The 11,527-nt window shown below is 46.5% G+C and overlaps 1 protein-coding gene across 4 annotated transcripts in view; it reads left to right on the forward strand.

Moving 5' to 3' along the window:
- The window catches only part of dok4 (docking protein 4), a 53,289-nt gene that overhangs the window by 17,393 nt on the left and 24,369 nt on the right, over nt 1-11,527 (forward strand). The gene's annotated exons all lie outside the window — the stretch shown is intronic.

The following is an 11,527-nucleotide window of genomic DNA, read 5'->3' on the forward strand; positions in this document are numbered from 1 at the left end:
TTCTCGATAATTGAAGTGCTCTTTAACCCTGTGGAATCAGCTGTGTGCATTGATGGTCCAGGAGGATTGATTTACAATGGCGCCCTACCAAAGCTGAGCTCTTATTCAAATCTTAAGCCATAACTGTTCCTTTTTGTCTTTCACTCCTATTCCAAAAGTGATGGGCTTCAATATGGGCTGCCTCACAGAGCTGGAACACTCTGGAGCTGGTAATTGGATGTGATGTATGGACTGTGGATGCATGGGTTGTGTAGGATATGATACGGGGATTATGAGGGGAGGAGAAGGGGGGGAAGAGTGAGTGAAGATGAGAGAGAGTGACTGATTGGAGGAGGAGGCGAGTTCACAGGATGGGTCGTGTCCTCAAACCCCCCTCCACGACTGATTGACAACAACAAAGTGTCTTAATTCAGTGTGAAATTGGGTCTGAGCTGAGACAACTATAGATGTAGTGTCCTCCATTACAGCAGGGACACACACTCTCTCTCTCACACTCACACACACACACACACACACACACACAAACAATGGACCAATAGTCTCATAGACAGATGCTTTCTTTTTATACACTCTCATCAAACAAACAAACACACACACACACACACACACACACACACACATTTATTCTCATTCTCACACCCATGAGAGTCATACACTCTCAGACACATAATTCCCTTGTCAGCACTGCCAGGAAGAGGAGACGTTCCCCACAGTTGCGTTATTGCAGAAGAGGAGGGGAAATTTAATTGTCCGATCGTGAAGCCAGCTGAGTCCAATTTTTTTCCCTTTTTCTTCTTGATTGCCTCTCCCCTCACCCACCTCTCTCTTTAGGTGCTTTTCCACTGCAGGAACTCGTAGGCCGTTTAAGGGGGGTGGGAAGGGCGGCACCTTTAGGTGCTTTTACTGCCGGAACCGCAGCTGTAGTACCTATTTCAGGGCCGTTTCAGGGCGAGATTAGTATTTACTCTGGGGTAGGTACTTCTGTGTGCCGCTTGCAGGGATGGTTGACACTTACTGGTTAAATGCAACATGAGTGGAAGACAACAGCAAGTGCCATTTTTAAAACCAGAAAGATTTACCACCAGAAGTGAATACAGCAAAATAAATGATAGCTTATATAGTTAGGTTGTTGAGGTTACAGTCACTGAATGAACATAAGCAAAATGTCAGCTGAAATATAGGCTTTAATTAATCACAGTGGTGCTGGTATATTCATTTATCAAGTAATTACAGCCGCCATGAGGCCATTTAATCGAGTGTAAGCAACTTTATAGCAAATTCAACTGTCGACTCGACCTTGAGGTAATCCTAACGTTATCTAGAAAATCTATGGCTTAAGGGTCTAATGTTGGTGCTACCACTAGTGAAATATATCATTTTGTTATGCTCGGAAATGACGTTGCGATCGAAGAGCAAATATTAGGCTACATTACTTGTAGGTCTGTAGTTCCTGCACCGCAGTGGAAACAGAAGGGCTGATAAGGGGGTCGTTCTTGAAAACGCTTACGCCACCTGGGAAGTGTCCTGAGTTCCTGCAGTGTAAAAGTGCCTTCTGTCTCTCTTTTCTCTCTCTCTCTCTCTCTCTCTCTCTCTCTCTTTCATTCTATCTGTGTGTATTTTATCAGTGTCCTCGGGTCAGGGATCTTGCTCCAGGTAAATCTCTCCATGCTGACAGCGGAAACAAAAAGATCCCAAAGCTGCAGAAAAGACTCCGTGCAGGAGAAAATCCATGCGGCGCCCTTGACCTACTGATAGGACAGAGAAATGAATGGTGCCAATAACAAAAAAAAGAGCAAAGCTGTTCTTTTCGACTCCCCCATTCTCTTTGTGTTGCCCAGCGATTCGTTTTTGTTATCTCATCTACTTTCTCACTTTTTTCTTTCTCTTCTGGACTTTCCCCCCTTCTGTCTGTTTTGTCCTCCCCCCATCCTCTCTCTCTCTGTCTGTCTGTACATCTGGATAGGGGGATGAGAGATTGGGGGCTTTTAATAAACGCCATCTCTATTCTCTCTTTCATCTGCTCTGGCCGTGTCCTTGGGTATCGGCAGAGCCACAGGAGCTCTGTGGGATCTGGGCCGGTCCCCGCTGTGCCGGCGTAGCGCTCCCCCAGCGCCATCAGGGGCTCCGTCAGCACCGCTGAAAGCCCACGCTTGATTATTTTATCAAAAGCCTCGGTTTCAGTTTCTAATTATGTCAAACTTGATGAATGACCCTGGAGGGAAGTATAGAGAGAGAGAGAGAGAAAGTGAAGGAGAGAGAGAGAGAGAGAGAGAGAGAGAGAGATTGGCCTGTGTTCTCACAAAGTAGAATACCCCAAACCCAGCCCTCCACCCCCCACCTGGGCTTTGCCAGAGTGTCAATATTGAACCGGTGCATAAAACCCCAGTTAATAAATGGCCCCATTTTTTATCGATCCACATTTTTTTTCATTTTGCCCACGGCAAGTCCCCAACTTTCCCCTGGGCCTTTCTGGCATGCGTTCGGGCATCGTACATCACATCCAACCCCACTCCACCCAGCAGGGCAGGAGCAGGGCAGTCAGCAGCCAGCCAACCTCAAACTCCTTTCCCCTCAGAATGGCCCCTGAGGTCGATTTCAGAACACAGTGTCAGAATTGATTCTCAGTCAATTATTCGAATCCCAATTACAGATGGAGTGGGTGGAGTCGATCAAGCAAATGACCATTGGCTGAACTTAATTAGCGCAGGTCCCCAATCTGCACTCCTGCCCCGGTGAACTCTCGGTGGTGGGAGGTCACAGCTTGCCCCCTCCGTGGGGACAGCTTGGCTCTTGTCCGAGGCCATCATCTGCGGATATAGACTGAAAATGAGACCACAGCAGTGTCTGAATTTGCCATGAATTAATGCGTTAAACAGACGAGAAAACTGAACAAGCATACAGACTCTGAAAGGCTGGCAGTCAGTGGAATGTGCATGCATAAGCAGCTTAGCAGGAGACCATTTGAATACAAGCACGCCTTCTCTGAATGAATAGAACAGTATTTTGAATTTGAGATACAGATGTTGTGGTTTCCTCGCTTTTTTTAGGTCCCTTTGTCAGTCCATTAATGAAATAAAAGGACACGACCAGGATACATTTAACATAGTAATGCAGGACTGATGCAACACTTGGTAGCATAGCGCGTTTGCCTAAACTCTAAAACGGTATATGTGGCAAAGTGTTGGAACGTGTTGGTGGGAGGTTGAGAGAGACTTCAACCCGTAATTCGAATCTGAAAACATGGTTGATATGTTTCGTAGTTTCTGTGACACCCCGAGGACTGTGGGTGAATTGAATGTAAGATAGAAGGAAAGATAAAGAAGCGAGTTGAATATCTGAACGTTGGAAGGCCATGTACTATGGGAGGGAACTTCTGAGAAGACCTGTTTCTCTTTCATTTCTCCCTTTTCCTCTCATGTCTTTTTTTCTCCACTTCTGCCTGCCTCCCCCTCTCAAACATGAGCTGGAGCTCATTAGGCAGAAGGAACAATCCAGGGATGGAGGCAGAGAATAATACAAGTAATGAGGGAAGAAAGGAGGAGTATGAGAGCAGGAGAGGATGGGAGTGAACCAGTGTGTGTGTGTGTGTGTGTGTGTGTGTGTGTGTGTCTGTGTGTGTGTGTCTGTGCCTGTGCCTGTGTCAGTGTGTGTGTGTGTGTGTGTGTGTGTGTGGGTGTGTGTGTGTGTGTGTGTGTGTGTGTGTGTGTCTTGGTGTCTATGCTTGTTTGTGCTTGTGTTTGTGTGTATGGGCGTGTGTGTGTGTGTGTGCCTGTGTCTCTGTGTGTCTGTGCTTGTTTGTGCTTGTGTGTGTGTGTGTGTGTGTGTGTGTGTGTGTGTCCCTGCATCTCTGCTGACTTAGTTGCTGCTCTCCTGGGAAGCATTAGTGGAAGCAGGAGGATTAATTGCTAATGAGGGGCCTCTTGTTTTCTTGAGATGCCTGCTTTAGTGGCGCGTCGTTGGGAACAGCCTCGGGAGGCCCGCTGCTCTGGCAACGCGAGGTGAGAGGGCGGGCTGGTGAGATGGAGCTGTTTGCCGCGCTCCCATGCTTGTTAAGACAAACATACGCAAATAGACAGAGTGACAGAGGGGTGTGTGTGTGGCGGTGGTGCCGGGGTGGAGGGGGTGGTGGTCCACCCACCAGTGGATGCCCATTTAGCGTCTCTTATAAAAAAAAAAGAAGAAACTCTCTTCCTTACATTCATGTCTTTGTCATATGTCACTTATCCTTTCTTCTGAGCAATTTCTTGTTTCGTGTGTGTGTGTGTGTGTGTGTGTGTGTGTGTGTGTGTTTGTGTGTGTGCATTTGTGGGTCATCACAGCAGGCCACGTCTGAGCTATTTCCTTACTGAAATCCCTCTCTTGTTATCTCCCTCTCTTTCTCAATTTCCACCACATTTTTCTGTATATATTTTTTTATCTCACAGACTCTCTCTCTGTCTTTGTCTCTCGCTCACGTTCTCTTTTAAAGGGCTTTTTTAGAGTGTTTTTCTCCTGGTTGAACCCCTCTCTCTTGGCTCACACCTTTGTTAACATCTTGCGTGCCAGATGCTTGTTTCCTGTGTGTGCCAGCCAGCTGTCTGCTGCGGGGAGGCATAGCCTGGTGCCCAGCAGCCAACCCCCCCCCCCCCCCAAACCCACCTCTCCTCCACTACTCCACCTCCCACCCCGAGGGAAATGGTTGTCAGATGAGCCACCGCATCTGATGGGAAGAAACCCCTTTTTTTGCACTGGGACGTAAAACTAAAATGCACATCAGACACATGGAGCAGAGGAGATGGAGAGAGCGAGAGAGAGCGTGAAAAGATAGAAAGGAGGGACGGAACCCAGGGGAGTGCACAACAGGGGTCGAATTGAGAGTTTTTTCCACTTTTAACCACTGAATGAATTCTTCATGTTGACAGCTGAACGACCAAGTGTCAAGTGTCACTTAAAACCCCTTCAAACTAGCAGTTACACTCATTACACTGTCACCACACACACACGCACACATGTACACACACTCATGTGCTAACACCCCCGCCACACACACCCACACCCACACACGGTGACATGGTGGCATCCCTGTCCTGTGTCTTTGTGGTTGTCCTCCTCTGATCGATGCCTGGCTAGTGCTTTACTCTCACTCTGCTAAGCACTCCCAGGGAATGAGTGAAGTGGCTCATGAAATTGACCTGAAACTGACAATCAAGGCGGTCTGTCTCTTTCTTTTCTCTCTCTCTCTCTCTCTCTCTCAAAAAGGGCTTTATTAGCATTACCATAATACACTACATAGTTACATAGTAAAAATACAATAATAAAAATAGGTACAGGTATAGCAACAGTATTTCTAACCAATGATATTTATTAATACAATTTATATAAAAGGTCCTAGGGGTTGTGTCTCAGTTTAGGAGCTCACATATCCGCAGCGAGGAGGAGGCATTCATCCCTCTCCCCCAAGAGATAGGAGCCTCTCCCCGTCACTGGCAGGCAAAAACTCTGTGCGTACATTTGAAGATTTTGTACATTCTGTTAGGAAATGTAGCTCTGTCTCCACTGCTCCCTTCTCGCAGTAAGAGCACAGTCCGTCCTCCTTGGGCAACCAGGTCTGTCTGTGTCTGCCCACCTCTATGGCCAGACCTCTATGGCCAGCAAGGGGTCATTTTTCGTTGTATTTCAAGGCTGAGTATTTTAAATGTTTTCCAAAATTGTATTGCTTGTTTTGTAATCAAGGCATATCGGCCTGATTCTGCCTATTGTGTTCTGGCTCTGCTGGAGTCTCTTTTCTGTGGGTGACAACAGAACCAGGTCGTTAGCATAGAGCAGAAATGTGGTCTCTGAGTTGGGCAGGATGAGACCAGGTGATGTGGAGTTTTCTAAAATAGCTGCCAATTCATGGATGTAAATGTTGAATAATGTTGGGCTAAAACAGCCGCCTTGTCTCATCCCACACAGAGGACGTTTGTTTTCTGTGTACACTGATTTAATTAGGTCATATGTTTTACCCCCTACATGGCTTTCTATCATTTTATAAAATAGCCCTTGGTTTCAAATCAAATCAAAAGTCAGTGAAGCATGCATAGATTTTGTTTTTATTTTGTAGAAAGTGAAGACATTGGGCTTCATAAAGGAGCTTCATAAGGAAGGTTGGCATTTTGTAAGTCTTACTGTTCACACAAATGGCTAGTTTTTAGGATTGAATCTATCTCTATCTTCATTTTTAAAGATTGGTGTGATAAGTCCATGATTTCAGATGTCAGGGAAATTGCCCTCACTCAGAAGCAAATTAAATCGTTTCAGAATAACCCATTTAATTTAATTTAATTTAGGGCTTAAGCATTTTAACATCTCATTTGAGATACCATCAGGGTCCAGGAGCTTTTTCAAGTTCTTGTCCTGTAATGGAGAAATCTAGTTTATTCTGATTAGTTTTACAGTAATGGTCCCTCTTGTCTTGAGTGCAGCGTAGCAGGTGATGGTCTGACTCATTTCCTAGTGTGTCTGCCTGGTGAGACTGGACTTAAGTGTGTATCATTTGAGCAGTGGAGGCCGACTCAGCTGGCAAGTGGTACTAGGTGGAGCTTTTACCGTTTCTGATCTGCACCCAACCCCCTGTGCTACAACTCAGGGATTTACCTGCAAGTGGAACTTTTCAGTGTTAGTAGACATAGATGTGTCATTTCTACTTCCTTTGTATGCAGTTCCTATACCATGACAGACATTTCGAGGAATTTTGTAAAGGAATGTGAAACATCTGTCTAGTGAGCATTTACCTGTGTAGGTTGCATTTGTAAACGCTGGTGATTTAGATGACCGTGGAACAGAATGTAAGTATGCAGAAATGCCGGAATGGAATGGAGCTTGAAACGCACCTTGTAAGCTGTCTCTCCAGATCTGCCTTGATATATGATTGGCTTGGAGTGAGATGAACTATAGCCTGTTGGACAGATGGCCCCTAGAGCATGTGGGTGTGTGTGTGTGTGTGTGTGTGTGTGTGTGTGTGTGTGTGTGTGTGTGTGTGTGTGTGTGTGTGTGTGTGTGTGTGTGTGTGTGTGTGTGTGTGTGAGGGGGGATGCCTGTGGGAGGTATCATCAGGTAAGGTGGGTTTGTGGTGGCAGACATAGGCCACTGTCAGGTAAAACGGTCTCTGATAAATGGCGGCCTCGGCGGCCTCTACGGAGACAGACGCCAGCTTCTCCTGGCGCTAAGGCAACAGCAGGTCACTGAGGTCACCCACCACCACGGGGGCTTTACACATCACAATTCGTCTCTCACTAACAGCAGAAGGGGGGGGGGGGGGGCGGAGAGCATGGTTAATATAAACAGAATGGAACATTACAGAAAAGGCAGAGAGAGAGAGGGGGGAGAGAGAAAGAGAGAGAGAGAGAGAGCATGTTTCATATAAACAGAATGGAACATTACAGAAAAGGCAGAGAGAGAGGGGAGAGTGAGAGAGAGAGAGAGAGAGAGAGAGAGAGAGAGAGAGCATGTTTCATATAAACAGAATGGAACATTACAGAAAAGGCTTCCACGAGAGAGGGAGTAGTAGGGAGGAAATGGAGGCTAAAAGGTAAAAAGATGTATTGTAAGAACCGAACTTAAATGAAAGTGAAACCAAATTGTCCTGACCCTCTTAAGTGTATAAGCCCATTGTCCTCCGAATTCATCCAAAAGCTGTGGTGAATAAGAGTACAGGAGATGATCCTCTCCACCTTTCTTGCCTCAAACAAGCATGATGGCCTCAACAAAAGGCCTCTTATCCTGCAACAGAAGAGGCAGAAAACTCTCAGGGACTCGTAATGGGAATGATGAACAAGCTTCACTGACCTCAGATCAGAACCTGAATTTTTATTTTTTACTACCATTAAACTGAAGAGGAGTGTACCCCCTTCTCATGAGCAGTGTTTCGTTCCCATGGCAAAGTAGGGCAGATTAAAAATGAGAACGCTTTTCAAAATCTGTTCAATTATTTCCCCAGCACTCCAGGGTTATAATCCACAGCTCCGGTTTCAAAGCAGCGGCACGCAGTCTTCAACACAAACAATCCTTCAGCTGATCTCGTCTCCTAAAGCAACAACCAGAGAGATGTTTAGCTGTTATGTACACTAGTAATGGCATGGTTCCCTCCAGCTGTCTTGTCATTTTGTAGCTAATAGCTAGGTTGTGTGTTGAGCCTTCAGGTGGACACTGACACCTAGCCATCATGTGATTTCGAACTTAGCTGTAGAGTGGCCGACACGCCTCCTTATGCAACAACAACGGTGGAGGTGGAGGTGGCCTGGGCGGCGTGTGGAGAGGAGCCGGTTCTCCACCAGCGCCCGTTTATGTCGCCGCTCTGTAAATCATGGCAGCGGTGAGAGGCTTTAATGAATGACTGCGCAGCTTGACCAGCACGGCTGTCAGGAGCGGGCGCGGTGCAGCGCGGCACAGACATGGCGACTGTCTGCAGAGGCTCCTCCGCCGAGGCTGTCATTATCTCGTCAGCAAAACACACACACACACACACACACACACACACACACACACACACACACACACACACACACACATACAGGTGTCCCTGCTCTCAAAACCAGCTTTTAATGATAGCAGGTGTTACCTGCCTTGTCCTCCTTCAGTCGTCATCTTCTCCGCTGTGCGAGTGCCTCCCTACTCCCTGCTCTCCCTCTACTCCCCTTTCTCTCCCTCTTGCTCTATTGCCACCAGCACATTTCTGGAACAAGCAGTTTAGTAGCTCATTGACAAAGGAGATGTGTTAACAACGGTACTGACATAATCCTGAGGTGTGTGTTTGTGTGTCACCAACATATGTGACTATATACAAACATTCCTGTGTATTGTCAGGACTACTGTTGTGATTGAGATTTTGACCTGTATATGGATGTGTTTTTTTTCTTTCTCGTAAACTAGTTTCTAAGCCCTAGTGGTCAAGGTTAGTGATTCTGGGATCTGGCAGCCTTGGGAATGTTCAGAAACTGGTCGTTAGAGGGGTGCAACTGGCAGGCCTCTCATGGAAAAGAGCTAGACAGCTCATCTCTGCAACGCCTCAGCTGTAACTGCTGACCTTGCTGTGGGTTGTGGGTAGCATTTTTTTTTTCTCTACCTGTAAGTATCAAATAATATATATCACATCTATCGTTAGAATCCCATGTAATGTAAGTGTGATTGGCGGATTAAAATAAATAATTCAAATGGGTGTGTGTGTGCGTGTGTGTGTGTGTTTGTGTGTCTGTGTTGTGTGAGGGGTTGTGGTGGCTTGATCTGTTTTCTGAATTCGTTATAGACCCATTTGCATTTCTCACACCTGGATTCTCGGGCCTGTGATATCCCCCTCCTTGATGAACACGTGTAATGAAGGGTGAGAGGAGGGAGTGCGGCTGGGTGGCCCGGCGCTTCAACAGCCTCCCCTTGATGAAATCAATACGCACACATCAAGGCAAGGCATGGCTGCTGTTTGTAGCCGGCTGCCCGAGACCAAGGCAGCAGCGTTTCCCCAGAGATCACAGTTTGGCTATCTGATTGATTTTACTCACTGGATATTGTGTGTGTGCTGTACCTTTCCGCACACACCATGCGTAAGCTCAAGCATGTATACACACACACACACACACACACACACACACACACACACACACACACACACACACACACACACACACACACACACACACACACATTCCCCACCCCCACAAACACCACACACACACAAAAGGTTGTGTGCGTGCATTGTATGTCCTGGGGCAAACCAATTGTCCATCCATGGGTGAGAAAATGTGTGGATGGCTATTGATTGGGAAAAAAACAGTGGATCAGCACATGCTGATGATTATTGAGTTGGTGAATAAGGTAGAGGTGCTTAGGCAGGGGAGGGGAGAGGGGAGGTGAGAGGCATGGTGGTTGTACGATTGCAATCAATCAAGCGTCCTCTTTTGTAAGCCACATGTGGTTATGACCGCCTGTCCCCTATTGTGGGCCCGGACTCCATCTATTGATCTGCACCCTCCCCTCTCTCCGCCTTTATTGCTCTCTCAGTGTTTTCCGGTTGCTCTATCTCTCCCAATTGAGGGGGTGAGATGATTAGTCTCCTGCAGAATTTAAAGAGACCTGAGCAACATCACTGAGATGGCTGGCGTTTTCAGTGTGCTACATATTGGCAGTGTTTTCAGTGTGCTACATATTGGCAGTGTTTTCAGTGTGCTACATATTGTTCAGCACATTTGTGTAATATGGTTTGGTGTGCATTTGCTTATGTAGATAGATACGGTATGTATATTTTTGGGAGGGTGAAAATGAGCGTGTGTTTCTGTTGAACATTATTTGCATGTGTGTATGTGTGTGTGGCTATGCTGTACAATGCGTGTGTTGTTTTGGTCTGGTCTGATGTGACACTCCTGTGGGATGAGGTGAATTGATTCAGTTCATCTGGCTGTGATTTGTGGGCTGGCCTGGCTGCCATTTAAAGAGTTTTTATCTGTTCAAGGGCTCCTCGCTTCACCTCCCACAATTCATCATTCTGCGCAGTGTGAACATCAAGGTCCTCTGGGGTGGGATCGCACCAGTGTGGCCGAGCCTGTAGCAAACCACAGGGGAACATTCTGGTGGCCTTGAAAATAAAGTCGCCCAGATCGGTGCAAGAAGGGAGGATTTTTCTTACGTCTCCTCCCTTCACCCGTGTTTTGTTAGGATTCGGGACATCAGCAATCACGTTTCCAGTAGTTGGTTTGCATACATCTGGTGAATATATAAGTGGCACACGTAGCTAAGTGTATAACATGGCAAACTTTTTCCCCAACAAAGAGCAGTGGTATTAGAAGGGGGGAGACTGCATGAAGGAAGGAGCCTTGCGATCAGGGGATGGGTGTGTATGTATGGCATCCTCCCTCTCCTGTGTGTGTGCCACTTTCAAAAACCTACAGCGCCGTGAGCGATTAGCCAGCCTCTGTTGCGGTTAATGAGAGCCTTGTTAAAGTTTAATGTTGGCGCTTCACTATAGGTCGGGCAGATTTACCGCTGTCTCTTCAGGGAAATTATCCTCTCGGAGGCAGCACAATGCAGTCGTGATGATGTCGTCTGTCCGGAGTAGACATCGGTTTCAATGGCGCCGTGGTTTAGGGACTAAACCTTTAACATTGCTTGTCCATGGAATATTCATTCCATTCGCAAAACAGCGTCCTTGAAGGGCAAAGGTTGAAATGTAACTGGCCTTGTCCCTGACCACAGAATGGCTGGTGTTGAGGTGTGGCCAGTATAATGACTATTAAGTTCTTTTTTCTTATTTGACCTATTTCTAATTGGCCTATATGCACTGGTGTTCTGAGGAGCTAAGTAAGAACTGGGTTATACAGGAACTGCATGTTTTCCATCTTCATGGACAACATATGGTGCTGCTGATATACTCTTGTTATACTGTATATTCAATTCCTAGCAGGGCACTTAAAGCTAATAAGCGTTTGTGGATTGCGATGACGTACAATATTTGACTGGAAGTATGGAGCCTCAGTGTTCAGCCACTCAGACTACTCTGGTGGATTCGATGAAACCTCAGACG

Source organism: Clupea harengus, chromosome 6, assembly GCF_900700415.2.
Source record: "Clupea harengus chromosome 6, Ch_v2.0.2, whole genome shotgun sequence".
NCBI classification, from domain to species: domain Eukaryota; kingdom Metazoa; phylum Chordata; class Actinopteri; order Clupeiformes; family Clupeidae; genus Clupea; species Clupea harengus.